The following is a 23817-nucleotide window of genomic DNA, read 5'->3' on the forward strand; positions in this document are numbered from 1 at the left end:
TGGTTTACCACAACAGCCAGCACACCAGTCCGTGGAATCTTCAATGGGGAAAATCACTCCCATCTGCTCTATTCTTTCAGGCTGCTCTTTGATTTTGTTCCTCGGTGGCAAAGAGACTTCCATGGTGATGACTGACCATGAGAACAAGACTCCTCTTTCAGAGGTAAGACCTACAAAAACATCTGATTACAGCTGTTTGAAGTAATTTTTGCAAGCAGATGAAGAAATTGTATATCTGGCAGACCTCATAGGGTTGTCCTCAACTCAACGTACTGTTCCACTATTTTACCCGTTTGTGCAATTTGCTGTCATATTTTTTGTGTTCAGATGTCAGGGTTCAAACATGTAAAATGTCAGAATCTTTGACTTACATTGAGTAAAGAATGATTTTTTCTTGATATTCATCATTATACTTAAAACCTTAGAATTAAAAAGTTGAAATTTCTTGCTGGGAATATACTGTATGGAATAAATAGTACCTTCATTATTTCAATTTTTTTTGTAGTTAAGGTACAAAAGTTAAAATAAAAATAAATGTTTGTTTTCAGCTTGGTACTTTAGTTATGATATGATATCATTCAATCATTTTCTATCCTTTTGTTCTCCCTCTGGTATTCTATGGAGTTGAAAACATGTGCTGGTGTTCAATGAGCAATGGTTCTGCTCACTGGACTTTATTTTGGTTTGTGTCACCAATCTTTAAAAGAAACTGACAGTGTGGTTTTAATTGAGGCAAAACTGACTGTACTGTTTTAATTCAGCGAATGCCTTCGTATGCCACAGTTATGCTGTGGGCTCCTTAATTGCCAGAGTTAAGTCCCGTTGAACATTTGTGAGCTGATATGTGGTTTCTAGGAGCTCAAAGACCAGTGAACAGGTACTGTACATGCTTGTTTAGGATCTAGAAAAGGAATGGGACAGAATACTGGCACAAGACTGCATCTGAAACCTGGTGCAAATCACATATTGCAGCGTTACAGCTGCTTTCAGAGGTTGCCACACACATGAGTAGCCTATAACTTTGACAGCACCCTCTGTTAATAAGTCCTATTAATGACAAATGTTAATCAGCATAATGAATTTACCTGTATAATTTACCTGTGTCCTGTATGTTCAAGAAAATATCAATTACTGTCTGCTACAATTGTCAGTTAGGATTTTACTGCAGTTGTGAGCAAGGTTTATTTTAATGCTCAATATACTTGTCTTTGTTAAGATTTTGTAGACATGTTTAGAACATACAGATTATCTGCATGATCTATCTTTTAGTTTTAGTTTAATTTCAGTTCATTCCAATGCACTAGCAAAATGTAATTTCCTTTTTCCCTCCCACATCCACATTTTGGTGAAATGTCATTTCTGAATAACATCCCAGGAAGCAGCAAAAGAACCAGATTTTCAATATTTTTGTATACTTACAAATATTTTTAACAATGACCACAAACTTTTAACCTATAACTTTAACAGTAGACCCATTGTTGATCAATCATCTTAACAAATGTTAGTCAGCATAAGAGGTTTACATATATAATGTCTGTTCAAGAGCAGACATGGATAGCTGGTTAGTGCTGATGCCTCTTTTGTGTTGAGTTTATATTAGGTCACATTATAATTATTTAAACATGGTACCTAGACAGATCAAGATATGGTCCGAATCAGAAGCCAGGAGGTGTCCCAGAGAATATACAGTATGTATCTATGTACTCGACAAAGGTTAAAAATACTGGGTTATACCCACCCTGATATGCTTATTTTAAACATAAACAAGAACAAAATAGGTGTGCAAGAAACTGTTTTAGAATAAACCAAGATATTTGTTAAGCAAGTTGTGCAAGGATAAAATGGTTGATAAAGAAAAGTCTTCACCTCATGTGAAAAATTTAAGATGCAAGCTGTATTACTTTAGGATCATCAACTCAAATAAGTGTGCTGTGCTATAAGAGTGCTCATTTTATTTTGGCAGAGTATAGTGTTATAAACAAAAATAAAATAAACTGTTAAAATGATTACAGAGTGGCTACTGCATTTTCCTCAGAGACTTTATCATTCCATTATCTTCTGAATTGTTTTGGCTTTGTTTCAGTTTCCATTGTGCCTCATTCCCTGTTGTAATTAGTAAACTGACACTTTCATCAAAAAGTGCTGACAGCAATTAAAAGTCTACTTTGAATTTTTCTTTATTAACCAGTTTGGTTTTATAGCAAACCCTGACCAAATAAATTTCTATGGTTTTGATATTTCTAAACAAATGTATACCTATAGTTATTCTAAAGGGATAAAGCCATTTAGTCATTTTAAGGATTTAAAATGAAGGACATTTTATTGTGAAACTGACTGTAGAGTAATTTGCTTCATCTCACACTGACAATCTTCATAAGGAAATGCGATGAAGATATGTTGGTTTGTCTGTGCAGGGTTTATAAAATTTATTCAATTAAGTGAAATTGCAGGCACTTTTATTTTTTCTGTTCAATCATTTCCAGCCACAGGACAAGGAGAAAGTAATGATAGCCAGTTTTGACTGCCATGTACAATCTTATCTCAGCTCAGGAAAGTATTTGGCTTCAAGGCTCAGTGGAATTTAACTCAGGAGATCCTCTTTATCATTTTGCAATTGATTTGTTTCTTTTGGTTACAATACAGCTATTGCTTTTTTTACATTACTTTTGAAGAAAAACTGAAAGAAACGTTAAAAAAACCCAAAACACAGATGTTTACATGTTTAAAATTAAAGTATATTATAAACTACAAATTATCTAGCATTGTTTTTCATCAGAGAACCCCTTCCAACAGTTTGACTTGCTTAATTTAAAATTTGCTTTTGAAAATGAAGTGCTAATTTAATAAAAGATTGTGGGAATGTGGGATCAGTCTTTGAATACTATTATTGTTTTCAAAAACTCCAATACACTTCTTTGCACAATAGCATGGAAATACACATTATAGAACAGCCTTTGTGTCACTTTTCCATTTGTTCAGTTATTGCTCCTTTAAAAGCATCATAATCTTTGTAGCAGTTATTTGACTTGATTGGCTAATCATACACCTACTTACATCATTCTGCCTCATGGCTCTTGGGTCCTGGGCTTGATTCCAAACTGGGGTACAATTTGTTTAGAGTTCACACGATCTGTTCATGTGGATTGATAGTGAGTGACATGGTTTCCTCCCTCATCCTGAAAACAATACTGGCTAGTTGATTGCTACTGGTATGTATTACAAAATTTGAATACCTTGACAATTCACTGGAAGAGAAATAAGCCCATTGTTATTTTTTCAGCTTTCCTTCACATGCTGTACATAAAGGTTGCATTCGGTTCAAAGGTCTGACGATCTCATGCTGTCATGAAAGAATTGTCAGTATTAGCATTACCTGGTTAACTTGTTCCATATGTTATCAACATTTTGTATAAAGTAGCACCTTCTGTTTCCTTTTTTAAAATGTATTTCCCTTTAGTTCTATCTATATCCTCTAGATTGTTTCATTGTACATTTTGAAGAATTCAATAGGGTTGACTTTGTCCATGCCTTTGATGATTTTGAATCATGTTCTTTCATAATCTTCAGTGTTCAAGGCAAGCAAAATATTTTTAATTTGCCTGAGTGTTCTTCCCTGGATAGATTCTAAAGCAGATTTTTTGTATTATGGAGACTAAAATAAAAAACAGAATTCTAAACATATAACTAGTGCATTGCACAGTTTTAAAAATATATTTCTTGAATACAATTCTGCACATTAAACTTATAGTTTCCCAATTTATATTTCTAGTATGTTTTAACAACTTTTTTAATGTAAAACTCTGCCTTTATATCAGCATTTAGCACTCTGCATTCAATAGATAACATTAAATGTTATCTATTGAGTGTTTGTTCAATCTTGAATTTTTTCAAAATCTTTTTGAATTTTTTGCAGGTTTCACAGTATTTGATAATTCTCTTATTTTGTGTAATCAATAAATTTAATTAATTTACTATTATGAAACCTACTGTAGGTCATTGGTGTAAATTAGGAAGGTCAGTGATATATTTATCAATCTACAGTATGTGGTACTCATTACATTATGAACATTCACCATTTATGTGTATTTTGTTTTCTCTCCGTCAACCAGGTTTAAATCAAAATAGATGCATTTCCATGACTGCAACCTTCTGTAAATCTAAACAGCAGCTGACTATCCCATAGAGAAATACTGGTGAATAAAAGTTGGTATACAGTATGCTTTTTTTCAATACAGTATATCATTAAATTGACGACAAGCAAGAAGAAAAATGGAAAAGATTTGATGTGTATCAGCCCTTTTAACAGCAGAAGATAACATTTCCTAATTTTCAGTTGTACAGCGTAGTTTAAGAGTCTGTTGCTTGAAGACAGGTCAAGCCAACAAATCACCAGGGCATAGCTTCTTTCTGATTAATAGCAGGTCAGAGACAGACAGTCAGTTTTAATTTGATTTGAGCATAAGATAAAAAAGAAGCTATAAAGAGCCATTTTCAGTAAAAGCTGGTGCTCTATAATTTCCACTGATAGTTCCCTTGGGAAACAAGTTTCTTGCTATTTCATGTCCAATATAATCCCATTTTAGATGAAAAGATGCTTAAATGACTGCGTCATTCTGTAATAAAATATCTCACAACTGTTTATCTGATCAATGAAGAGCAGTCACAAGCTGGCCAGGGTTAATGTGTACCATTTCACTTAAATAGAAAATTATTGACTGTCAGAGACATGGGAATTCAAAGACTGAGTTCAAATTACTCATTTTGCAAATTGAGTTGAAAAATCTTTACAGTTGAACTGCATTCTTGGGAAAGTGAAACAACTAGATGATGTTAAGGATTATGATAATTATAATAGTAATATTCACATTTGTATATTCAGACAAAATAACCTTATTTTTTTAGAACACCTGTCTTAATCTTTACATGTGTTACAGAATAAATAATCTTGTTTTTATTTATTTTTTATTTATATTTTTATTTAGATTACTTGGAATTATACAAAACATTATTTGCTTCTGCGTTGCAATTTTGTAGTAGTCAATATTAAAATAGAAAGTAAAAATACTGCATTCTAGCACAATAAATGTAACTCAATCATTTAATTAGGACACAAACATTTACTGACATAAAATCACTTTAATATTTTTCTAAAAAGGTTTTAGACGTTTTGAGGACACATCTTCAGAGCTTCATATGGAATCAATTTAGAATTTAATGGTATAAATATGCAGACAAAAATTCTTGCTCGGGGTCTTAACTCCAGCAAGAATCTTGTTATTGGTCATCATTGTTTCTTCCAATGTTTTCAAATGACTGTAAAATCCAACAGCCTACAGGGCAACTGTGGAAATTTGGCAGAAGTTTAATCTGACATGTTTTGGTTACCATTGTGGATTTGGTGGAAATCACTATTCTCATCCAAAACCAAGAAGCTGGGTAAAGCAAAACATGGTATGCATAAAGTAGGTTGTGTTGTCTGCTAAACGTATTCATGACATTATTCATTGTTCCTATCTTAAAAGTCATGGCTGCTGTCACATTGTTCTCTCTCGAAATTTTAAAATATTCTATGAAACCTTTGAAAGTACAAATTTTGAATTATGGTTAACAATACTATCTCTTGTTCAAGGCTTAACCTAGCTTAGAACAGGTTGATTTTTTTTTCATTTCACTACATAGGTTTTGCTGGAAAAAACAACAACATTGTACTTGATATTTGATATTTTCTTGTGTGAGGCACATTGTAGTGAACCGTGATATACTGTAGCTAAACTATATCAAGGCTCCCACTCATTACTTCATTTTGAGCTTATCAATTTTCAGGTATGCTTAATATGCATATTTGTGTTTGTTGTGATATATACTGTACGTATCTAGTAAAATATTATATGTTCATGAATAATCAAGTGTGAAATAGAAAGCTATGGGATTTATGTAGTACACAACTGAATAAAACTGATTGATTGCATAATTGTATCAGCAATATATAACTTTTGACCTGTTCTTCTGGTCAAATAAAAAATTAGAATGTGACTCCATAATGAGTGTAGATAAGGTCATGGTTTACTTACTGTAGGAACTCTTATGTACTCTAGAAATAAATGCCTTTCCTGTAACCTCTGACATTTTTAGGTCAGTTTAAAGCATGCAGATAGGGCCATGGTTAGTTTGGAATACAAATAAGAGGCAATGTACTGTAGATTGTCTCTAAAATTGTTCTTGTCCATAAATATATTATATGCCAGTTTTTCTACTGATGATTGCTTCTTAAAGAACCATAAATACTGCAGTTATCAGATGTCTGACCAGCTGCAAAGAGAGCTGGACTTCTCCATCTCCATTTACTTCTACATTAAGGATTAGCTCTTAGCTTTCTACACATAAAAATAAATTCATACAGTATGTCAGAAAATTACTGTCCATTCACAACTGAAAAAGAATCAGACAGCCATCACATACACTTAAGACTCCAGTAACAGCATATTGAAGAACAGACAAAATCTTTGCTATCATCTAAAGAGAGAAAAGAAGACTGTCAATTACACATATAGTAATTCTATATATTTGTAAATGTTGGCTAAATTGGACTTAAGTTGTTGAACTCATTAAGTTGCATAACTGCGATTTTGTTATAGAGATTGTGATTTTATTAATATTGACAGTTGTTAAGCACTATTTGCTAGCATCTCTGATAATTCATTATGTGGATTCTTTATGAGAAAAAGATCACCTTTGAGTTTTTAAATGATTGTAGAAAGAATTTTCTATTTTTCAACTTTTTCAACCTTGTTTCATTCTGAATTTTAAAGAAATTGGAGGGCTACTACATACTGCACCTTATATTCTCATGTCTTATTTATTTTGTGCACTTACAGTAGCTCTCTAAGGAGTTAAAGTTATAAAGACTTATAATGGAAAGTCCCTTTATAAACTTTTCTTTTAATTCAAATTGTCCCGTAATGCCTGTGGGGGTTTCAGCTATTCTAAGTGGAGTTCTTTCTCAGTCTCTAGTTTTAAGCCTTCTGCACAATTCTTATACCAGCATGCTTATGAGAACTAAAAATAAAACAGAAGAACATTTTGACCTTAGTAATGCAAATTCCTGTTACTTAAATATTCAGAAATTAAAAAGGAAAGGTAAGTGTGGTATGCCAGTTATATTTTTGTAACCTAATACTACAGGAAAACAAGTACAAGCAGTAATAAAAATTCAAGGGCATTACAACCCTTTTGCTTCCATTACACACATAAGCATTCTTCTGAAGCACAACCTCCCATCTCTGAACACTTCCATTGATCCACAGCCCTTTATAATGAACTCTAATAACAACTCTATTACCACAGGCACCCTGATTGGTTCTTGTGGCTACAAAATTAGCTGTAAAGGAGCCAACTTGTCAATATTAATTCCACAACAGAGATTACTTGTTATAGGAGAACAAAGGTGTTCCCTGCTTGAGCTGAACAACTTAACTCCTTGTCTCATAAAATTTAAGCTGGCTATTGATTGCCTTCTTGTATCGTGCTGAAGGATAAAAAAAAAATACACACACATACACACCCAGACACTCACTCAAGTACATTGAATGTGTTTTTTTTTTTTTCCGTAGTTCAGCAACATGAGGCAAATTAAATCAATGAATTCATCCTAGCAGATGGGTGCTTTAACAGTCAGTTAGCCTTTAGATAATTGAGGCGTTGACTCTGGAATCATAAAACGGATGGCTCGTTTATACATTTTGCCGAAATAGATCGCTGAGGTTAAATAAATGAAATCCCATTTGTCAGCTGGTAATAAATGGCCCCCCTTCTGCAAACAGCTCTGTTTGGCCTAATAAATAGAGGGGGATGTAACAGTGCTCCTCCCTTGATAGGGTTACAGCTTAATGAAATGGTCTTTCCTCTGCTTGTTTTTTGCCTCCTCCTGCACGGTGTGATAAGTAGCAAACCAACGAAGCTTGTAATTACAATCTTACAGAGAACCCAGCCAATCTGTATATAAATCTCACCATCCAATTACAAGATGTAATAATTTTGCAGTCAAGCTGGTAATGAGGTCTAATACTCATGCATGTGATAATCCCCCCTGGATGCTGACTCTATCAGATGTTAGCTTTGTAATTATACTGGCAGAAAATCATTATTTCATGTTCAGCAGAAAAATGAGGTTGGTGGGAAGTTAATTTTCTCTATGCTCTGTGAAGCATATACAAAATTTTAATGATTTAATCATTACCACTATCCCGTTTGCAATTGACCCATGTTACTTGTGTGTGGAAACATTTGCACATTTAAGAGTCCCTGATACGTTGTAAAGTTTGCCAGGTATGCGCCTTTTTTATTTCATAATTATGCTACAATAAAACTATTACCTTAATGGAAAGGAAATCTATACTGTTATGCGGCCGTACCATTTAACTGTTTTATGGAACATAAATCATATTTTTAATAGTTAATGGCCAACATTTCCACATTATTATGTCCATTCTGAGGAGATTCATATTTTTGAAACATCTGACCCGTGCAGTTAAGGAAAAGGTCATTCTGTGTAAAGCAAGTGTACTAGTTTTTAAAGGGGTTCAAAAGAAAACAAGTCACTATTTACCTTCTTGAGAAATGTTGTGAAATACAAATACATAATGTGTTTGCTTTCACACTGTTTTGCATGAAAAGTTTCAATCTAAAAAATGTAATTGTCTGACTCTCACACTCACTTGCCTTTCATTCAGAGCTCTGTTTTATTATTTTGTTGGAGTAATGAGTCCCAGAAGTTCACTGCAGAGATGGAGTTGTTGAAGCTTTTAGTGGGTCTTTCAGTATATTTTTGCAGCCTCATTGCCCAGGAGCAGATATTACTGAACTAAAGACACTGCCAGTTTATTTTTGGATCATAATCCCCATGAGTGCTAAAAAGAAATATTTCCTTTTTAATGTTAAATGTCTGATTATTGTATACATGCTCTATAATTTGAATTAACAAGGGAATTGAAAATGACAGTTCCTAAAATCCTCAATTCAACAAATTTTGTTTTCGTGCAGTCTTCTAATAGCCTCTAGCTTTTAATTGAACATGTTTTTATAAAAGATGCTGGGTTTTAAAACTGTTGAGGACATTGAGAACATCATCCGATGCTTTTTTAAAGAAAAACAAATTAGCTTCACTACATTATTTGGTGTACACTGTATGTGACTTCCCAGGCCAGTTATAATTTTGGATAATTCTGGTATTGTTTTGAATTTCGATCATTTTTAGCATAATATATAAAGCTAAATGCAGTAGAAACTAAAGAACAGAATTATTTACCTTATTATATGTAATAGGTATTATTGAGAATGCATTTTACCTCAGTTTAAAATATAATCTGCCACCATAATGAAATGCTTGAAGAAGCTTTTGTGTAAAAGTATCTCATCACCCTGGAGCAAATGTATCTATGAACTGTAGTTAATGTAATTTACAAACAAAATGACTGATCTAAAATTAGAATATTTAAATAAACCCAGTTTGTTCTAACAGTTTAATAATATGGTCATCATAATTCCATAGTGTTACTATTGCAATTTTATCATACGTGTATATAAATCTATTGTGCACCAGTATACTGTATATGTCGATTGATTTTGTTAAAGAAAAATCAGCATATTTTTCCTTAAGTTAGGGAAAACAGGTATCTATAGCCATGGACTGAAAAATAAATAAAATCCACCTGTGGTTGTCATGATGCATCACTGGGTCAGCAAAGTTTTATTAAAATAATTTACCAATTTGTCTCTACATGATTTTTGCATTAAATGCAGAAAACATTCCAGAATTAGTAGGCCTCCATGATTTTCTAAATGTTATATTTGTTTTCTCCTGAAAATGTATAGCATGTGATCCTATATAAAAAACTATAGCTTTAAATTCACTTTTGAAGTCGGTTAATCCAGTTTCCAAAATGTTTGTTTACTTATTTAGAGTCACTCATGTGAGTCTACTTTATAACACACATTTCTGGTCACTTGGCCAGATCACTTACTACTGTATATCATTGTTGTTATTCCTACTTTTGACACTGATTTATGTTTCATTTCCTGATAAGATTGTCTATGTTTGCCTCATTTGACACAAATGCTACACTACATACACTCCATATGACACCCAATGGCCATTCCCTGTTCAAGTCCAGAAATTAAAGAACGGACCACATAGTGTGCTCACAGCCATAAGTGGCTATGCCTCCTGCAGCCACTTATAATGTTCAGATTAAATTTAAATTGCACAGTGACTTTTAGTAGAGTCTATGCATCTATACTTCTGATCACAAATAATTTACAATATTATACACCAAAGTTTCCATCAGGTGCTCATACAAAATGATTTGCCTTATTTTAAAATTCTGCAAATCTGAATTTTAACAAACAAAAACCTATTGAATCAGTAACTGACAAAATTCGAGATTCAGATACAAGTTGTTATATACACTCTTATAATTTAAAGATAACAGTCCATTCAGCAGAAAAGTTAAAAGGAATTGTCATGATTGGCATACATATGTAGTGTATGTGAAAATTGGGATATATCCTACCTTAAAAAGCACAACTGCATTTACAGTATGTGTATATGTGGCTGGCAATGCAGATGTTGTAAATGTTGCTGCTGCTGATAAAATGATACATCAAATGTATTAAGATTAGAAATGTAACCAGTCAGTCACAACTAAGGTGACACTAGTATAGTAGGAGGCTGTAAAAAGTGATAAAATCTTTGTCCTGCTGAACAAAGGTCAAAGCTCACGGAGCAAATTATGTGGCCAGTAATAGGAATGATTGATTATGGCTGTTCAAATATGTCTGAAACATGAAGGATTAAATAGATGATCCACATCTTTCATATAATGTAATATATAGATGAGTCAGGACAAAGGTCACCGATTTCTTATAACATTATTTAGCAGAGATATAGTGAATCTTGAAACAGATGGTATATACTGTACATTTTTAGAACATTTTCTGTTTTTAGTTTTTGTTTTTTAAACATTTTATGTTTTATCATATATAATACAGTATATATAGTGTTCAATGTATATAACTTAAATGTATAAGATACTTAGGTAAACAACTAAGTGATCATTTCAAAATCAATTACAAAGTTTAAATGTTGACTATTGAATGTTTTAACATAATTTTGGAACTCAGTTACTAATGATAGCTCCTTGATCAGTATATAGTGTCATGAATTTCATTTCAGGAAAATGTGAAATGAAGCAAAGAATTTAGGACAGAATTGTAAATTTAACCTTATTGAGTAGTTTATAATTAGTTATAAATTCATTTAAAAGACACTTTGTAAGTTAATAATTAAGTCAAAATTTCTCCAAAGAATTACAGTAAAAAACATTGAAATCACAGTACAATAATTCACTTTTTCAAAATCTTTTAATCAACTCCAAACCACTTTATTCCTGAAATGAAGTCAAAATGCACGTGTAGTGGACCTAATTTGGACGCGGTGACGTCATCGCCCTCCCTGCATGTAGCAGGGACCTCAGCCGCCTGGGCTGGGGGAGGTCTCCTTTTAGCTCATGCGGCTGGTTCCCTGTTGCATTATGCCGGAGACCTGGGTTGGCGCCCAGGTGTTGCGGGACGAACCGGCGGGGTGGAGCGGCGAGGGCACGAGCCCGTGCAGAACTGCAACAGTCACATTGGTGCCGTGACTCAGACAGGAGTGTCTTTTGCCGAGGCAAAGTCAGCAGGGGAGGGCGTAGCGGAGCTAATTTGGGCACGGTGACGTCATCGCCCTCCCTGCGCGTAGCAGGGACCTCAGCTGCCTGGGCTGGGGAAGGTCTCCTTTAGCTCATTCGGTTGGTTCCCTGTTTTTGTTACGCTGGAGACCCGGATTTGCGCCCAAGTTTTGCGGGACAAACCAGTGGGGTGGAGCAGCGAAGATACAAGCCTCGCAGACCATGACGGTCACACATGACAGGGTTTTGAGCATTACTTTTACAAGATAAGGTGCATAATTCTCTTTATTTGCAGATTTGCAGACAGATTCATATCTGAAATATGTTATTATAGGATTTAATCTATTTATTAAGAGAAAACAAAAATGGAAAAGATAAATCGTGTACATTAGAATTATTGTATGCTTTATTTTCATTCATGTGTATAAAGGCCATATAAAGAAAAGCATTTTTAGCACTATGATGGTCCATATTTGTTTTAAAGCGGTCTTAAGTGGTCCACATTCAATCAAGACATCTCACTCAGAATTTCTGAGGCGACGGTCTTTCTCCCAATTTATTTTCATTTAAAGATTTCTTAGAAGTTTTATTTTCTCAATACAATGGAATAATCACAGCAAGCCTATTATGAAGCTACAAGGTCTATGCACCTGTGTGTTTGAATAGATAGAATAAGTGTGATAGTTAATGAAATTCAAAACATTTTTTGTTAAAAAATATCTTAATTTAATTAGTGGTATGGATAAAAGAAGAGTTGTATTCAAAGTAATTTTTCTGAATTCATTCATTCCTTATTAATATTTTTAATAATATAGAGGAAACATTGTTTTGGTAACCTACTGTATATTGCTGATATACTGTATCTATGGGATGAATTTCAGTAGAAGGTTTTCAAGAACTGTAAGCCTTCTTCTTGAGGATATTTGGGAAACTGCAGAAGAAAGAAGGAAAACTCCTTGGTTGGAATTTTTAAACACTGTCCCAGAAGTATATATTTCGATTAAGAAGTATGATTATGGTCTCAGTATAATGTCAGCTTTAAGTACATTAATAATTCCATTGCATACCCCAAATTGATATTGTGTATTTTGCTATGTATAATTTTGTAATTTTTTCACGTTATTAGGTGCATTGTATTGAAGACCTTTTCCTCCACCCAGAGCTTAATTAATGTGTAATAAGTTCCATATACAAAAGATGAAATAATTGTATTAAATGCCCATTATCTTGCTTATTATTTTAATGGTTTTTAATGAATAATATAATTTTCTTGAATTTAACTAAGTTTTCATACAATGGTTTTGTGGATATGTACTGTATTCTGGTTGAAATGTCGTGTTCATGATCTTTTACTGAAGGCGGATATAGGTTTCATTAGAAACCATTTCCTTAACATGATACAAGGTGGTTCGCAAATCCATTAACACATTTAATCTTTTCTTAAAGTAAAAGCTCTCTATTTCTAATAATGTAGAAGCACTGAAGTAATATTCTTAAGTCCTTATATTTATGAGTCTGTGAGTGTATATGTAGTGGACAGAATCAGTTTCAGTTATATCCCAAGGCTTTAAAAATAGAATCATATGTGTCCATTGTCTAATAAATAATAAATGCTTCTTTAAAGTCTCTGTGTACAAAGGCTGTTTTAAATTCTTGAACAAGAGCCACTGGAAAAACCCAGCATGAGAGCCTTTTACATTTGCCATTTCCTATTAACTGTTATTTAAACGTTGTCAGTCAAAGCCCTGCTTGCATCTGGCATCCATGCCATGTGAAATTTATTTATTGAAAGTTTTGGTCACACATGGAAAGTTAAGCAGATGGTGCATCCACACAGACTCACACACATGCACCTCACCACCCCCACCTCACACATGCAATTTTATGTATTATCTTTATGCTTGCCCATCTCTGGAAGCAAACGCTGTTGTTTTGCCATTTTAAACAGATCTAATCAGTAGTGTGTTAAACAAGAGTGGATCTTTTATGCATTGGATGTTAGGACACGCGAATCACCGCTGTAGATCACTAGAATAAACAACTCGGGCTGATTCAATTACAACGGCCAGGCCTGCTTTTATCTGCTTGTGACATCATTTCAATCAAAATGTAAAATAATCCAATCCAATAGATGCAATAGCTGAGATAGGATACAGACTGCTGCACTTAGTCATTTAATCAAAAAAAGAAGAAATGCTCCTTCTGACAGCCATCTAGAAGTTCCCATTCCAAAACTCTATTACCTTGTATAATAGTATTCAAAAGAATCGAAAGCAGAAGATTGTCTATTACTTTTTTATTAGTCAAAGTTGTTATATAGGATACAGCCTGCTGCACTTTTGTTCATTTAATTAACAAAAGCATAAAATACTTCTCTTAGCAGACATGTAGCTTTCTTCTCAACACCCATTACTATGTAGAATCATATTTTGAAGAATGGAAAAGTCTGGAAAGCTGGTATTACTAGCAGGTTGTTATAAATGTTCTAAATTATGGATTTGATAGAAATAGGATACAGGCCACTGCACTTTTGTCCATTTAATTAACAAAGCAGAAATGTGCTTTGACAGAAATTTGGAATGTTCCAGAGAAGAGAGGAATTTCTTTGAATAATACTGTTTAGGAAAATTGAATGTAGGAGAATGTACAACAATGTTAATAATACAAGTTGGGCTATCTGCTGCAGTGTAATATAATAGAAAGCAATTAATTTAAGACACAGGCTGCTGCACTTTCAGTCGTTTAATTAACGTAGGGTACACTTTGTGAGAGTTCAAATTTAGAGCTTTACACATCCTGTCACCCTCCAGATCATGATTCAATACAGCTATGTGGAGGAAGTATATTTTTTCATCTGGAGATAATAACATTCTGTATATAAAAACATTAAACTTATAAAACTATAATACATATACTGCTCATACATAGATTTTATAAGGCTAATTGGCCTGTTCAAACAACTCTATGCTATTAAATGACACTGTGAAGCAATGAAATTTGGTAAAATGTAAAAAATGGGACCACAGGGAACAAATGGGAAATGTCTGAGAAATTGTGGTTGTATTAAATGGATAGTCAAGCAGGCCATCTGGAATGCAGAGGACCAACACAAAATATAATGCAATGCAGAAGAAAGAAAAAACAGAATCACATGCTCATGTACTGTAGGGATAACAGAACAAATCAGAAAATAACAATAGCCAAGAACAAGATAAAAACTGCCCCTCACGAAACATTTCACTTCACCCACAGACTCTTTACCTGTACAACTGCAGCAAAATGTCTCATACTGAATTCCCTCCTTGTTCTGCTGATGCAAGCTTTGATGGAGGAAAACAAAAGACAACACCCAAAAACACTAACACAGCAGTCAACAGATGACTCAAAACCTGCAAAATGTAAAACAAAGTTAAAAGACTGTATGCTGTAAGGCAAAGGCTGTCAGTTACACAAACAATATCTGAAAAATATCTGAGTTAGGCTTAATTACAATACTCCATTCATTGGTACCCCTTAAGCCAATCTCCTGTCAAGATTGTTCGCCATCAAAGAGTTCATAATTCAAGTTCTTAATTCAATGTTTATGCTCTTCAAAACTCCATTGGCTACTTCCATCTTTTTCCAATTCCGGCATTGTTGCAGTTCTGCTTCCACAATATTTTTTGAGCGGAAGCTTTGCTTTTCTAATACATCTTCATAAAGATATTTGACTAATTTAGTCAAATGTGCCTTCTGCGTATTTAAACCTAATATATCATTATTGATTTGCTCTTTTATTTGGTATTCATAAGTGACTGGAATTCTACTAAAAAACATTCCACCGCAGTTACTTCCATGAACAAAAAGGTGTACATCTGGTGATACTGCTTCTAGAATACAGTACATGAGAATAAGTTCATATTTACTTAATCCATAGCAGACACAAGCTATCATTGAAGTTATTCTCCGGGTTTGGATTTTTAGGGCTCTTTCAAAATGTCTTTTAATATACTAATGCCAAGTAATAGAAAGATTTTGTGCAAGGTTAGATTTAACAGATATAAAGCTATCTGTTTACAAGCCTTATCCTTTTGCCATAAAAATGTTTCCAACTTAGTTTAGAAACATCTTTGTTTAACCACACATCCTTGGTCTTATTTTAAAGCCAAATCAGATAACGTTGATGGAAGTTTATTTTAACAAAATTGATCCATGAAATTTGCATCACCATCACTCTTTGATTTTTATCTATCAATTGCAACTAAGTACAGTACATGAGAATTTTCACAATTAGCCTTTTTATCAACTTTAACATTCACAGTGCTTAGGTCTGTTACTTCTGTTAGTTATTGTATATAATGTACAACAGTATATTATGTTAAGCTTTGATGTATGTACTGTGCAAGCTATACAATCTGGATTTTGGACAATTTAGGAAATGTGCTTATTTTGACCTGCTGATTTTAAGAATTATTCTTTTATAAACCAGTGATCTACTACCCAAGACCAGTTCCTAGAAATTTGTCTTATAGGCAACAATTTAATAATTTTCAAAGACCTGTATTTAACAACAGTACTGTACGTCCAGGACAACAGGTGATTTAGGGTGATCTTTAAGACTAATTGGATAGAAGTTCTCCAGGACCAGGGTTGGGACCCCTGCTACTTTACAGTATATACTGTACATGTGCAGTAAACTGTAATCGAACCTTGATCCATACAGGTAAGTGAAATACTTTGCTTTTGTGCTTAAGTTTTTGCTTATGGAATCCCATTTACAATTTTCCAAGTGTCAAACAGTCCATCCCCTCAAGGACCTGTTATATAGGCCATAAAAGCAGTTATTCTGTTGATATACTGTAGGCTCTCTACACACAGCCTAACATGGTACAAAGCTATCACTCATATCTACTTCACTGCATCTCAGACATCAGGTGAAAAATACAGTAGGGTTCTGAATATAACCTTATCAACCATTGTGCCTGTACAGATTGGTCACCATCACAAATTTTGAGATTTTTGGATGAGAAGCCCTGTTTGTTAATCTATTGCAGATCTACTATGTTCTGATACAAATAAATAAAACAATAAAAAACTACACTGGGAATGGAAGAGCTTTAAACAGCTATTTTTTAAAATTTCTATATATATATAAAGATAAGGTCACAAACATCACTAGAGGGATTATGATCTGGTATTGAAGTAGATTTAGATCACTTTACACAATCTCTCCCTTGCATCATTGCTAAAACTGGTTTAAAGTATACATTTCATTAGCAGTCATGAAAAAATTAAAACTGTATATACAGAATGATATATAGAAAGAAAAGCATTCTGCATTAACAATATGAGTTTAATGGGGTTATCTTTTGCACCATCACTCCATAATACAGTGTACATGTTTATGAGCCTTTGTTGACATCAATACAAGGCTTCTTGATGCAGAGAAGAAGAGAATTGTTTCAAGTATTGATCGGTGCTTAAGGCAAACTGCTCATCTAATGAAATTCAGATCTTGATATTCTGAATCCAAATACTTCTCTCCTTGCTCCTCAATGGCAACAGGCCCTTTTTGTTTTGCACTAAGTGCAAATGCAGTGAATTTAACTCGAGGGGATACAAATGTACAATATATGGTGTGCTTCCATGATGTGCGAAGCAGAAAGTAATTCTTTTAATTATTTCGTAGCCAAATGCAACATTTTGTAACAAAACCTTCACGTCTGTTATGTAAAAAATTACAGTAGCAGATAAATTGTGTAACACTATAAAAACTGCATGTTTGCATATACACCTTGTGACAGAATATGTATTATAAAGGGAATTTACTTTGGGCCAAGAATATGGCAAAGTCTCTACCCCCTGTAGCTTTACCTCATTTTGTGTTGAAGAAAAGCCAATCAGAGTTAATTAGAATTGTCCTGAGTTAATTAAGCACAGCTGTTGTCAATGGAAGTCCTGCGCTCAGGATATATAAGGGTGTGGCAGCATGGAATGTCTGTTGTAAGAATAGGTACTGCACTTGTGATAGAGGTCAGGGTTGTTTTGGGGGGGCAAAAAAGGAAACAAGCAATTTTTACTTTTGGAAGACTTTTTTTTTTTGGGAGACCCAGGATAGTGTTTTTCCTTTCAAGTTCGTGGGAAAGGGAAGAAAAAATTCTCCAAACAAAGGAGTTTTTTCTTCATTACAAGAAAGAAGGATTTCCATTTTGTACCAAATGCTAAAGGACAAGCCAGGAAAGACCTGGCTGTTGTGACCAAAAAAGCCCCCAAGGTGTCATAGCTGATTCGTAAATCCAAACTTATTAGGTCATTGAAATGTAGCTGTAGTTAAGGTGGAATGAATCAGTGGTCTGTGGGTCATAGGGTGAACCCTTGTGCAGGCAGGAAGCTGGCTGGGGAGGGAAACTCGAAGTGTGGTTAAAGCACTAAAGGTGCAGCATGATGAAAGCAACAAACAGAAATGAGGGGTACAGGCAGGTAATAGAAATGGGCAAACAGCTCACAGTCAAGGTCAGGGGCATAGCCAAGTTTTTAAATGTTTAATAACAAAGTAAAAGGGAGAATCCAAGAGTCATGGTCGACGCAAAAGCACAGATGGAATCCAAAGGTGTAGTTTTAAATAGTTTTGTAATGGAGGAAGTAACAAGCACAGAGGGAATCGGGGAACAAGGTCAAGGTTATGCAGGTTAGGAATCTAAACGAAAAGGAATCTAGGGACTTGAAAGGCTCCGAGTTCAAACTCTATGACAGAGCCTTAATCTCTGTGCAGATTTACAGTGCCTGATGCACCTGAGAAAGGGTATACAGTAGGTGCCCAGGTGAATCAAGCTTCCTCTCTGATTGCCTGTCCATGGCAATGGTGATGATGGCTGCCATGTCAATGCTAGATTGTGTTCTGCAATGTTCCAGCAGGAGTGAGCATGACAGTCATTCATTAATATGAGTAGAACACAGGAAACATCTATGTTAAAATATATAACCAAGCAACTGCTGAATACTATTAAATACCCTTCATTTGTCATTTTCTTTAGTATTATCCTGTTATTTAGATCAAGTTTTGAAGCTGGCTGTTCCAGTACTAGGAAAATGTTTTGTATGATGCTATTTAATTTCTGTTATGATTAATAAAGAAATTACTATGAATATCAAAAAGAAACAAAAACAACTCTTCTTCCTAACATATTTCTCAGAAACTGAGCTGTTTAAAAACAATACAAACATCACATGAGATTTAATTCTGTATAATCATGGAGATATTAAATGCAACTTTATCCCATTTAATGTTTAGACACAGCTTTAAACCATTTAAACCCTTTTGACTGTTGTAACTAATAGATTGTGTTTTCTTCCATCCAAGATATTCTTAATGACCCTAGGTACCAATAAGAGCAAGGAAGCATTACAATTACTTATGGTTCCTATTATCATGGTTAGCTGAAAGACATGATCTATAGATTAGAATTGGACTCATTGTTCTGTTAAACGTGTTCTGAGTTTATCATGGTAAATTGAGGTTAGGGTTAATTTTAAAGTTATACAAACTTAAATTATATCAGGTTTAAGCTTAAAATTAAATTTAGACTTACATTGAGAATGGAGTTTTTTTTCAAATTAAAACATACAATAGGAATATCTTAAAAAATAAAATTTTCTTCAGTGTATGTGGCATATTTTAAATAAAAAAGGCTAGGGGTTAATGTTAAGTTTAAAATGGCCCAGGAATTGGTCTTTCTTTAGACTTCAAAATCTTTATTAACATCAACACAGACAACATAAGAGAAAAGATAGTAACATTGACAATACACAAAGAAACTAAGGTAAAAGGTTCAGTAGTTTCAGCACATTTTGAGAGGAGAACATAATTAATACAGACAAAATAGAGACATTACTTGACCTTCATGCTTATGCTTCAATAAAAGCACTGACATAAAACCAAGAATAGTACATTAAATAATTATATTTCCTGCTTACGCAGCAGAAAGAACATAATTCACCTCATCCCCCCCAAAAAACAGCTTTTTAGTCATTTTGTATTTGTTTTTTATTTAACCAGATAAATTAGTTGTGAAAAAGCATGGCCAAGTGGATTTACATCTGTTTGTTGAGGTCTGAATTATCAACCCCCTTTGAAAAGTTGAACTCTTCCAGTCTGCTGGGATGTCAGCTGTTCTAAAAGTAAGAATAAGGCAGATATTAAATGAGCACAACATTTTGGAGAAAAAAAAACAGTTCAATACTATCATGGGTAGCAGATTTATTGCTATTAAGCAAGCACCTCAGATTCACTAATGGGCTGTTTTACGCAAATGAAAGGACTCTGAACTTGGACCATTCACTTTCTAACCACTTTTTCCAATTCAGGGTAACAGGGGAACTGGAGACTATCCTAGCATGCAGTGGGTGCAAGGTGTAATACACCCTATAAAGGAAGCCAGTCTATTGCACAGAAGGCAGACACAAACACAAATACACACACTTGGACCAGGGCCAATTTTCCATGAAGCTAATTAACCTACCAGTATTTTTTTGTACCTGGTAGGAAACCAGAGCACCCAGTGGAAGCCCACAAAAACAATGGGGTATATACAAACTATACACAAATCTCAGGGCTCCATCTCTGCCAGTTATAAGTTATTGAAACTGGTGGATAAGATGGTAAATATTTGCTCTCCATAAATTTAACCTAACAGTATTTCAGAATGCCTTAGGATGGTTTAAAATATTAGAGAATTAAGGGCTGTAATCTCTTACTTCAACTTCCAATGAGTTGTGTGCATTTTATTTATAATTTGTGATTTGGTCCCATTTATTAAATCCAAATAGTTTAGAAATTCTTATTCATTCAATTTTTTTAAACTTATTTTAAGACAAAATCAGACGGGAGAATTCTAAAATGCTAAAAAAAAACAATGATCACTCCTTACTTAATACAGTTGTATTGTCAGGAGAATGAGTGAATGGAACTGACTGACTTTAGTGAAGGGTTTGGTGACTTCAGTTTTAGTAACTGTTGGTTCTTACATACAGTAAGTTAAAATAATAAATTGAAAGGAGGCTTTAATTTGTTTTTTCTAGGTCTCTCAATACAGTAATCTTGATAGTTATGATCTACTCCTTCAGATGGTGGTCTTATGTTTAAAGAGCTTGGTTTTGATGTGAGGAAATTACAGAGAGTTGATTTAAATAAAACAAAAGAGCATTTTAAATAACCTTTGATGTAAATAGTAACTTTGCCTCCTTTTAAAACTATATCCTTATGGAAAAGACTGTAGGCATTGAGGTACACTTCAATATCAAAAACAGACTTTTAAATCAAGTCTCAACAATAACTGGCACATCTGGAGGAGAGATATAAATGTCTTTAATCATACAAAAGTATTTTAATATTTTTGTTTATTTTGACATAAATCAAAAACACTGATTTTTACTTAAAAAGGAAAATGCTTGGTTCCAAATCAGCTTATATTCAATACTGTTTACCAAATGCAAAATGAACAGTGCTACACAATAATATTACAGGATCCATTTCTTTTTCCTGAATCTATTGTCTGTCTAATACACTCTTCATGCACTGTGAAGTTATACTGCTTACATGGCAAATATCTGTAACTTTCAAAAGATTTCTAGAACTTCTGCAGATGCTATCATTTAAAACAGAAGAGACTACACTATGTTGTTTTAGTCCGTTGCTGCATTATTTATTTGTTTCAAATGCATTTTGAATGAATCAGAATGTGATAAGCAATGATATTTACTATTAGATCATCAAGCACTTTACTCTAAGTTATATGGTGCCACTGCTTCATAGCTCATAGATTCAAGTTTAATTTTGGACTGCAGCAACTTCTGTTGGGAGTTCTCTTGTATTTGTATGGGTTTTCTGCAGGTGCTCAAGTTTCCTTTCATAATCCAAAGACATGATGTCTAGTTTAACTAGTGCCTCTAAACTGGCTTTCTGTGTGTCTGCATGTGTGTCTCCAAGATGTAACCCCGGCTTGTACTCTGTGTCTTCCTTGTTAGGATCCAACTTAGTAAAAGCATCTTTAAGATGAAGCAGCAACAGCATGGATACAATTGGAAGACTGAGAAGGTGATAGTGTTAGTACAATACATGCTTAACATTTTCCATATAATACTGTATTTTCTTATTAACAAAAGTTTTATTTTTTCACATTTTTGAAAGAATATCTTGATTAACCCCAACACAAGTTTAAGGAATTAGAAAAAGCTGAATAACTAAAGTTTTATTTTTTCACACTTTTGAAAGAATATCTTGATTAACCCCAACACAAGTTTAAGGAATTATTAAGTAGCCACATAATAAATGAAATATGAATAAATGTGAAATATTTATCATCGTTAGATTTTTGCACATATTAAGGTAAATCTCAGGTATTTGACAGAAAAACGACACAAATCATCTGTGTTAAAAATAATGTACGTTATTTCACTTTCTTCTGTTATGCGAATTTTACTTCTTTTTGGTTTTGTTCTCTTTCCACAGACAAAGTAAAGGTTATTCTCATAAGGTGATTTAAGTACTTCCAAAGGAAGGAAGGGACATTTTTTCCCCCAAACAAGCTTGGGAGTTTTTATAATTCATCACCAGGTCTGACAGATGAGTTCTGCTGGAGAATATTAGAAAATGTCTCAAATCTCATATATATGCTAATGGTATGCTGAGACTGGTTGGAAGTATGGTGGAGTTTTTAATCTGTCCTGACCAGTGTGGAAAGTGGAGGAGACAAGCCATTGCACTCAACAATTTATGATCAAACAACTGAATTGTAAAAAAAGGCACAGGAAGAGAGAGTAATTTTCTGATTTAACAGTGTTGTTACTACAAATAACAGAATCTTGATTTTGACTACACCAGACATTAAATTAGTTTCCTATTGCCATTTTTATTTATTTATTTCATTTTGATTTATTGCATATAGCACTCTGCATAGATGTGAATGACAGATAAGGAGCTCTGAAGGGAGCATCATTGTAATACGCTTTTTATTTAATAAACACATGTACATAATTATTATATCTTTGTACCAAGAAAATGCTAATCTATTTATATTGTGTTCTATTTTTAAAAGTCAGAAATAATTTTATTTAACAGCTTGGCAGATCTATGCATTTTTCTATTTAAGTTATGCTAAAATGGTACATATGCTTTAATCCTTATTTTGACAGTTTTACAATTACTAACAGACAATAACATTTAGATCACATTATGTAGTGTGATTCCCTTTATTTAGAATTATACTAAATTAAAATATTTCTTAAATTGGTAAGACCCCCCCCCCTCCCCAGTACATACTGTATTAATAGTATTTGAAACAATGAGAAAATTAAATATGTACATTTGACTTATACATAAAATGTTACTTTCAATTTTTATCAAATAATGCAGTTTTCATGACTGAAACAATTATACCTTAAAACATGTGTCCTCATAAACCACTGTAGAATATCATTATTTGACTTTGACCTGTAATTGTTTTATTTTTTATATTTCTTAAGCAAACAAATACATCATAATGTGTGTAGGTAGCAGAATTGCTACAAACTACAGTTGTACAAGGACAGAAACTAGATCAGGGAAGGCCAGTCCAACGGTAATGAACAATGAACCAAAAACATTGTTTTGCTTCTGTTATAGTGCTTTCTCTTTAACATGTAAAAATAGTTCACTATTATCTGAAATGTTAACAGTTCAGATATTATCAGTCCAATGTACTAAAGCAAATGTAAATTTCGTGTGAAAGTAGTACTAAAATAATTCAAGTGCAACCCCTGAAACCACAAATGCAATGCATGGGCTATCATTCACTTATGCTGACACCTAACCTTAACTTACTGTATACAAGTTAAATAAGTTAGCCCACTAATTTTTCTCTTTAGTTGATATCTATAACATATGCTATTCACATAAACGTGTATCACACATAATGTATGAAGTAATAGTTTTATTTTAAAACAAGACAGTGAAATTATTATTGAATGCTGTTAGGGTGACCTAGAATGATTCTACCAATTTGTTGACGATTTTACTGAGGAAAGGGGTAAAACCTATTGACTGGAAGATTTCTAGTGTAGGCATGTGTCAATAACAAAA

At 33.5% G+C, this 23817-nt stretch overlaps 1 long non-coding RNA gene across 4 annotated transcripts in view; it reads left to right on the forward strand.

The window, feature by feature from the left end:
- The window catches only part of LOC107078628 (uncharacterized), a 200859-nt gene that overhangs the window by 10142 nt on the left and 166900 nt on the right, over positions 1-23817 (forward strand). For all 4 annotated transcript variants that reach the window (XR_011190649.1, XR_001479580.2, XR_011190650.1 and 1 more), the window contains exon 2: positions 81-163. This is a non-coding gene — a long non-coding RNA (uncharacterized lncRNA). The remainder of the gene's footprint in view (positions 1-80; positions 164-23817) is intronic.

This window comes from Lepisosteus oculatus, chromosome 10 (assembly GCF_040954835.1).
Source record: "Lepisosteus oculatus isolate fLepOcu1 chromosome 10, fLepOcu1.hap2, whole genome shotgun sequence".
Classification (NCBI taxonomy): Eukaryota; Metazoa; Chordata; class Actinopteri; order Semionotiformes; family Lepisosteidae; genus Lepisosteus; species Lepisosteus oculatus.